Genomic DNA, 9,352 nt, shown 5'->3' on the forward strand with positions numbered 1-9,352 from the left:
AAGAGAAGCCAAGCTGCAGCTACCGCGTTCTTCCTGAAGGGCTGACGTTCCAGCCAGAACCGTTTGCTTCACAAGAAAGTCCTGTTTTGAAGAAGGGGTTTGCCATGGGTAAGGGTTTCATTATCAACCCCCTCATCCAAAGAAAAGAACCCTTTTAGGGAGAACAAGTTCTTCAAGGATTGTTGAAGGTGTGAGTGTTAAAAGATCCTCAAATACTCAAGTTTTTATCCATGTTACGAATGATATTTTTTAATGTAGATGTAACTGGAATCCCTTTAATTAATTTTACTTGTGTTCTTGTGTATTTGCCAAATCTTTAGAATACAATGTGGTTCCCTCAGAAGACAAGAGGGTTGTAGGTGAAACCCTAAAAAATTGTATTTTTAGATCACCCTGGATAGGTTCTAGATGAAACCCTTGGAATATGAAATGTTTTTGGTAGAACCCTCTGGGTGCGTTCTTGTTGGTGCCCTTAGAAGGTGGAAAGGTTCTGGATAGGACCTCCAGAGAGGGTTCTGAGTGGAACCATTACACCATAGAAAAGTTGTTGATGGAACCTCTCGTAGGTCTTTTCCACCAACATGGAGCATTTCCAAAATTGGTTCCCAGCTGGAACCACAAAATAGCAGGATGTCCTTGGGAACCAAAGTGGTCTTGTCATATTCTACAGGTTGATGTGCATTGTGCAACGCTCTCTGTTGATGATATCCTTGATTACAAAGGTTCTTCTCAAAACCAGTTCAAGAACCGGAGCTAATTTGGTGGGAAAGCAGATTCATAGGTGGCTCTGGGTAGAACACAGATGGTTATAGGTATAGCCCTTTGTGCTGGCTTCTATGTAGAACCAGATGGAACCTTTATAAAGGATTCCACGAAGATCCAGAAAGGGTTCTCCTATGGGGACAAGCTGAAGAACCCTATATGTTTCTAGTTATCACCTTTATTTCGAAGGGTGCAACTTTATTTCATCCAGCGACAGCAGTGATAATAAAGTAGCAGGTGTGTACATTGAAATTGGGGAACATGCACGTGGTGCGTGTGCGTGTGTGTGCACATGGCTGACACGGAGCTCACGGAGACGCTTCATATGAGTTTTGAGGATAAATGGACGTCAAGCTGTGCCGACACAGCATGAGCACACTTAATCTCCTCAAGTGGAGAGTGTCAGTCAACACTGCTGGGGCAGATAAGGTGTGCTGGAATGTGAATATGTGTGTGTGTGTGTGTGTGTGTGTGTGTGTGTGTGTGTGAGTGTTTGCATTGGGTTGATTTCTGTTTGTGTGTGGTGTGTGCATAATGTTTGCATGTACAGTATGTGTGTATGTGTGTGAAATCCTACAGGACATGTAGCACGTCTGTCTTGTCAAGCGTGATGAGCTCCCAACCTTTCACTGTCATAGCAAACCTCAACACACAAACACACACACTAACTTTCATGCCACACATCATTGTTAAAGTGTAAAATGCTAAATTTAGACACTTTCTCCAGCAATTGTTTGATCCCCACTCCTACACACAAAGTGCACAATTTTAATGTTTTTCTTTCTTCTTATATTTGTTGTTGTCTGCCAAGTATTAGCCGAGCATGTGTGCGTGTCTCTGCAGCTTCTCACCCTGCTTTTAGCAACATTCGACTGACTGACAGAAGTAGGTCTGTGAGGAAACAGCTCTTCCCTCTCTGGCTCTTTTCCTGGTGAGATCTCCTCCTCAACATCTTCCTCACGATCATGGAAAGATTTTTTTCCACTCCTCTTCCTCTCCCTCTGTTTATATTTCTTCTCACTCTGCCCTCTGCAGTGTTATTTATTGTTCTTTTTTTCACTAGGTCTTTCTTTCTGCCATTAGTTCTTTCTTTCTCTTTTTCTTTCTCACTTTCTTTCTTTCTTTTTCTTTTTTCACTTACAGTATTTTCAGCCTCCCTGCTCTGAGTGAGAGTCATCAAATGAAGATTAAAGATGCTTCTACTTCCACAGACACATACACACTGATATGCACACACACACACACACAGATAGGAACACACACAGTTAGGCACCATGCAGGCACACACAGAGAGACACACATACATGCTGAAGTGCACATGCAGAAACTTTCATGCACACACACACACACACACACACTGGCCCCCCTCGGGAAACCTTACACAATTACGGCTAGAATGGGATTCATTCTCAGCCTTCAACAACTCATTAACTGCATATTGCAAATCGTACGTTTCAGCAGAAAGCATTGATGAGGAACAGCGAGAACGGGGGCTCTGGGAGAGGCCGGCATCATTTTAACGTGTGTTCAGAATTTATTACCATATCACATATAGTACACTGTATGTATATTACATATGGAGGAGATGGGGTGAATGGCAATAGTGCCTTTTTTTTGGTTACAGTAACGGTATGGTTATAAGAGCTGCAGGTCAAATATTTGCAACTGTTTAGCTTTTTAAAATCTGTGTGAGACCCAGGGTAGGTAGAGTTTGGTATTCTGGGACAGCCCAGATAACCCGTTAAATATAAATACATACGGCATATAATAAACAGACACATACACTATTAAAAATAAAAGTGGCACTAGAACTGTGTAGGGTTCTTTGATCGGAGAACTCTTTTTGGTTCCTGGTAAAACCATTTATAAAACTTCCACTTTGAGCCCTTTGAGGTTCTGCCTACAACCCAACAGAAAGAGTTATGGCTAGAACCATTTGTAAAAGGTTTCACACAGAGCCACCTAGAGGATATACACGGAACCATTCTTTAGTGTAATGGTTCCAGCCAGAACCATTTCTGGGGTTTCTATCCAGAACCTTTCCCTGAAGGGTGCTAACACGAATCCACCCTGGTGGTCCTCCCAAGAACTCTTATATATTCCAAGGGTTTCATCTAGAATCCACAAATGTGATCTAAAAGTACCCTTTTTTTTTAACCCTCCTATCATCCTTGGGGTCAATTTGACCCCATTCAATGTTTATCTTTCAAAAAATAATAGTTGACCTTTTTTTTGCTTCATATTTCATGACTTTTCCTAATTTGATGGGTACAAATGAGTAAGCATAAAATTATCATGATGATATTTTTTCAGTGTGCAGGGTTTCATCTATAACCCTCTCTTCTGAGGGTTCTACGAGGAACCATATTCTACACATAAGCCAAAAAAATAATTGAATCCCATAGGTTGTATATCGTGGTCATCCATCAATTTAATAATCAATGTTACTGTTAGCACTGTAAGCAAATGGTTCTGGGTAGAACCGCAGACCTTCAGGAAGAATCCTTTCATGTAGGGATGTAGAACTTCATGTAGTTATTGACACTTTCTGGTGCTGATTTTTGCCAAAAATCCACACCAAGTAGGTTAATGTAAATCAGAAAAAAGCGTCTCCAAACTTCTTTGTCTACTTCTGCATGCTGAGTTTACTGGCCTGGTGGCAATTTGAATATTTTCTAAAGTATATATTGTCATTCGGCTGTCCTTGGCTTTGCACAACAAATACTAGCTCTCTTGGGAGCAGTTAGGGAAGAACAGTGCAGAACCTGAAACAGACAAGCTAAATATATCCTCATCTTTGGTTCTTCTGTTTGTTTCTGTGTTTGGTTTTGTCTGAGAGGTTTTGAGTTTCCGTACTGGTTTGATTGGGGAGAAGTTTATGGTTTGAGAGCAGAGCAGAGACTGAGAGCGGTGCGGAGGTGCAGCTGCAGCAGCAGGCTTCAGCTCATACGTGACCAGCTCATTAAAGTTTCATTGGCTCTTTGTTTCCCCTTTGGGTTATCCTTCACAGACCAGGTACTCTCACTCACAGGAGCTCAGTCAGTGCCCACGCAGCTGTGTGCGTGTGTGTGTGTGTGTGTGTGTGTGTGTGTGTGTGTGTGTGTGTGTGTGTGTGTGTGTGTGTGTGTGCTAGGGTTGAGAATATGTGTTTATGACACACCCTTCTCGGTTGAGCTGTGAAAAACAACAGAAATGTTGTCTCTCAAGTGCTCTGCTGACTCTTTTCTCTTTCTTGCCCCCCACCAAACAACCCAAACACACATTTAAATGGGCCCTGTCTTTCACAATGTCACACACACACAAACACACACACACGCACGCTGCACTGATGAGTCATTGAGTCTCAAATTAGCACATCCCTTCTTACTGGTGTTTTAATTGAAGATGGGAGATGGGATAGGTTAACAGCGTTGTTAGCGCAGCTTGGTGGAGCAGGAGAGAGGTTTCTTCTCCACTAGGTGAAAGAATTAGTGTTTTACAGCTCAGAGGGGACCAAGAAGCGATAGCATGCATTACCTTTTACCTGCAACACCCACTCAGTGTCAGACCTGTAGGACCTGCCTGAACTTTGAAGATTGCACTGGGGACTTACATGGGTTTATAGTGGAGATAAAGGTCTTAGACACAGGAGGGTGCTCTTCAAGGCAAATACAAATGTGAAATGCACCTTAAACTGTTCATCTAGATGAGGGGTTCTCAAAATTATAGTGACTGAGTGCCAATTTGGGGAGCCAGCATATGATTGAGGGCCTCACATTAAAACCCCTGAACACGATTTGTGATTGGTCTAATTATTGTTCAGTTCAGTTCCTTGAGTACCGAATTAACATTTTTTTCCATGGCAGCTTTTCCATTTCACTTCCACATTAAATTGATGCAGTACTGCAGTTTTTCCACCAAAATCACTAATGCTAGTTAACATCGCTAGCATGATAGGGTGTAATTCCTGCAACACTCACGAGGTGCCACTAGTTGCCATGCAACCAGAAGCTCTCTCCAATTTCATTTACAGCCTGACAGATTTTTGTCAGAGGGGATGCAGTTTGACACAGACAAAGTCAGAGAAAACAGAAGTGTGCATCCCAGCGCACCATGGAGCATCTCTCCAGTCTGCTCTTCACAGCAACATAATGTTCTTTGCAAGGAAAGAAATATCATTGATAGTGCATTTAATACCATATTTAAAAGAAGGCACAAATGATTACAAATTTGTGTTGGCTGTTTCACGTCCCCACTCTAAATGCAAATACACGCAGGCCACTGTATTGTAGTTGCACACATCCAAAAATCATTTGAGGCAGGTACTGGGCCATGAACAGTAGCAAAGAAGATGAGAAAAAAGGTCTGCACCCTGTGGCTCCCTTCAGCGAAATTTATTTAGTATCCACCATGTTCTCGTGGCGAAGATGAGTCGCCAAGATAAACAAACATACACAATGTTTTTTATACAAAGAGAGAAATAACTTAATAACTTAAAAATAAAATAAATAACACGACTTATGAAGAGGCTCAAATAAACAAGAATTTGTCATGGACAGCTTTTCACAAAGTTTACAGAGCTTCTTTTCACTCAGTAAATCTCAAAATTGCACATTTGTTAAGTGCGTCATGGGATATTGTGGTCACTAGTGTGTTCACAAACACCCGCTGCCTATCCTGGTAGGCAAGAGCCCAAACACATAATTTGCATTTCAGTGAACAGCATCATAATCAAACAGCTGTTTTGAGTGTACTTACAGGATGTCAGATGAGTAGGCAGTCCATCCTTGTGACTCAGGACACACTGCATAAACACTACTAACAGAATGTGGCTCCAAATGTGGTCTGGCCAATCAGATCTCAGTATGTTGTCAGTGTGTCTATGGTCCATTCATACCTGAGCTCTCCACTTGTTATCAGTGTTAATACTAAACAGACTTGTTGGTAATCTCCTGGGCCCTGTTTCCCAGAGCCTCCTTAGAGCTACGTGCATCATAAGCTGTACTGTAAGTGCGTTAGCTTACGGGCTGATTCCCACAGTCTCCTTAGCTAAGGTATACGTTCTGAAAGTTATACCTTTTAGAATTACATTGTGAACCACTCATAAGCTGTCCCTCATCCTGTCACAGTTTTAACCTTATTAGGCATGCAATATAGTACGTATCCATTCTACTTACACAAATTATATTAGTTTAAAATGAACTTCATGAAAATTAATCATGAAAAATGTTTTTGTGCATGGCACATCTTAAGAATGTTGTCATTTTACTTGTCTATTCTCATCATGATGACAATAAAATATTGGACCCCTCCATAATACTAATCCAACTTGTGAAAAAGAAATTGATAACATTGATTGACACACTTTCAGCACCGCAGTGAAATACAGATACAACTTACGATATATCTTAGCAGCTCCTCCTTAGTGCATCCACTAAGGGATGGTCTCGGAAACACTCGTAGGAAAGAAAGTTCCTTTGAAAAACCTTACCTTAGAAACCTTTGTAGAATGCTAAGGTACAATGAAACTCCTGATGCCCAGACTTTTCCTCCAGCACCACCATGAGGTTGACATTTACGTTTTTCAGTGAAATGTCTCAAACAAACATTTCACTGAAAAAAAACAACTATTGGATGGATTGCCATGAAATGTTGTGCACACATTGCTGTAATAATTTTGATGATCCTTTCACTTTCCATACTGAGAAATCATCAGGTCCAAATTACTCTGCATCATGCTCAGCTGTACTATGTCTTTAGATGGTGATCATGGTAAACATTATACCTGTTTAACATCAGCATGTTAGCAAACTGATGTTAGCATTTAGCTCACTGACGTGCCAAAGTACACCCTCACAGAGCTGCAAGCACGGCAGCTGACTCTTTGTCTTGTTGATGTATGAGGATCATGACAACATTTATCAGAGAAAACCTGCTCCTGACTGAGTGAAAATATCCTCGAGTTACAAATGAGGTAACTTGCTTTCTGCCAAATTGGCAAAAATAAAACAAAATGTATGGATCTGTTCTCATAATTACCACAGGGATCAAAGAAAACAAAAACAGTTTTACTCTGGCTTTAAACAAACACATTGCTGGATGAGCTTCTCTCAGAGCTGCTATCACACGTCACGCACTTGCTTAGGTAATAGTGTGATCAAATTAGGGTGTTGGAAAAATCTCCACTGGGTCTTGGCAGGCTCAGCGCAACATTCTCAAGTGCATTTGAGAATTCGTTTATCGAGCCAAGAGTTATTTTTCCGAGGCAGGTGTTACTAGGTAGATCATTATCAGAGCAGCGACATCCTCCTCTGACGCATAAACGCTCAAACGGATGTCAAATGCAGCACAGACGCTGAAGGTAGGCGTTGTTGGTGCTGGTCCTCCAGGATTAGAGTGGAAAACAAACTTCACGCACACTCGCACACATACAGACACACACCAACACAGAGTAGAAGAAGAGGAGTGATAAATTATGTTGTTTTGGTCTGTGGATCTTTGTAAATTGAATTGAGAAAAGTAAAGATAGCGGGAGAAGTGAGAAGAAGACAGAGACGGAGAGGAAGAGATGAAGAGGAGAAGATGAGGAAAACTGGGTCAGGCAGGAGAGTGGGGAGGTGGGGCAGAGGGGAGGACTGGACTGTAGAAACATTATTGACACCCCCTCCTCCCCCCTCGAGCGTCCACCCCCAGTCTCTGACCAGCAATTACACCTCTCCAAATTATGATCTATACCGGCAGAGTGGACCTGACCACGGATGGAGATAGATGGAGATAGATTGAACTCTATCTCCTCCCTCTCCCCTCCCGTTTTCTCACGCTCTCCCTCTTTCTCTCTCTCTCTCAGGTTTGGCGATGGAGACAGATGGCGCGGGGCCCCTGGCCTCGGCCCCTGCAGATTGATTATTGATCAGGAGGACAGAGATGGATCGAGGGGTGGAGAGGACACCGAGCGGCGAGGAGAGGGCCGCGGAGGTGGAGAAGTGGGAGGATTTCAAGGAATTTATGTTTTAAGAGTGGGGCTAAAGGATAGTAGGATGAGGAGAGGAGGAAGAGTTGAGGGAGAGGAGGGGGTGAGGATACAGCAAAGGTTTTCTTTAGCTCAGCCATCACTTTGAGAGGGAGCTATTGACTAAGCTCCAGATTTATAGCCAAAATCTAAAGTGTTTTGGATTCTGTTCAGGATTTCCAAGTTATAGCTCATTCTTTGTCAATGAATGTCCCACGCTCACTCTAAATTGATGTTAGTCATTGCTTTGGGTGCACACGCTGCATACCTAAAAAGCTAACTTTTTATGAATGAAGAAAAATAACTTTATGTTGAGACTTGAGGGAGTGCAGGTTGAATTTAAAGGAGAAGTGTGTGATTTCCAGTGGCATCTAACGTTCAAACCTTAGATTGCAACTAAGAGGATTTCCTCCGACACCGCCCCTCTCTCACCAAGAGTACGGTGGCTGTCAGCGGACAAAATAGCGAGTGAAAGCTATCTTGTAACAAACTACAATTATGTGTGTAGGATGAATTTACCTGTCCAGCAGAGAACAGGCAACCTCGGCGTCACTGTGAAAACGTTTGTCCTCCATCAGTGATTTCCAACGTGTAAACGCTATGCCGATGTTGATTCGTGTTTTTGCTGTTTCCTGTCATGCTTGCGTTTACTATCTTCGCGTCTCCGCTTCTTGGATGACGGGGATTCACTGTCCGCTGCTTTTTGTTCTGGTACAGTGTATGTATGATCCTCCATTTGTCAAAACTGTGCCAGTCAAGGTTCACAACGCTAAATGGTCTGCCAGCAATCACCCGCGTCTATCCTCCCCGTCTACTTCTGTGTTTACGCTGCGGCGTCTACTAAGGTCGCCATGGGCTTCCCAAGACTCACTGTTAGTGCAGTTTGTCCGCTCTGCGCTGCCGTAGACGGCACAAGATGATGATCTCCGTAAGTCGACCTGACAGTATGTAACTATAAATGGCTATTTCTAAAGTAACAGGAACATATAGATTATGAGTTTACGTTTATTGATAATAATAAATAACAAACTTATATATAATATATCTCATTTATGTACATAAATTCCTTCAATTATTACACACTGGACCTTTAAGGGGTCACAGGATTCATTTTGCACACAAAAGCTGATGTTGCACCAACAATGATTAATTTATAAGGCTGATTGAATCATGGTTTAATGTTTTGCTGCACCAAACTTTTAAACTAGCTTACAATTAAAGCTTTAATCCTCAGTTTAGTTTTTACTCTAAAAAAACAATGTAACATTTTGTTAAGAAATACAGAGCAGTCAATGGAGCCTCCCCTTTACTAGGTCCCGACAGCACTTAATTTTTTTTCATTTATTTTAATTTTGATGAGCAAACATCTCTATATTTATTAAGCTCTTTTTTATGTTGGTTTGCATCACTAAACTTGGATTTACTAAGCAGAGAGAGATCATTTTTATTGTGCAGTTGAGCACTGCTTCATTTTAAATCTGTCTGTAATCATTTTAAACCTAGCTTTGCTAAAATCTGATCATAACTAAACCTGGATTAAATGAATCATTGTTTGTGTAATCCAGTTGATGAATCATCTAAACGATGACTTCTGTTGGCTGA

This window comes from Lutjanus erythropterus, chromosome 7, assembly GCF_056507025.1.
Source record: "Lutjanus erythropterus isolate fLutEry1 chromosome 7, fLutEry1.hap2, whole genome shotgun sequence".
Taxonomy (NCBI): Eukaryota; Metazoa; Chordata; class Actinopteri; order Lutjaniformes; family Lutjanidae; genus Lutjanus; species Lutjanus erythropterus.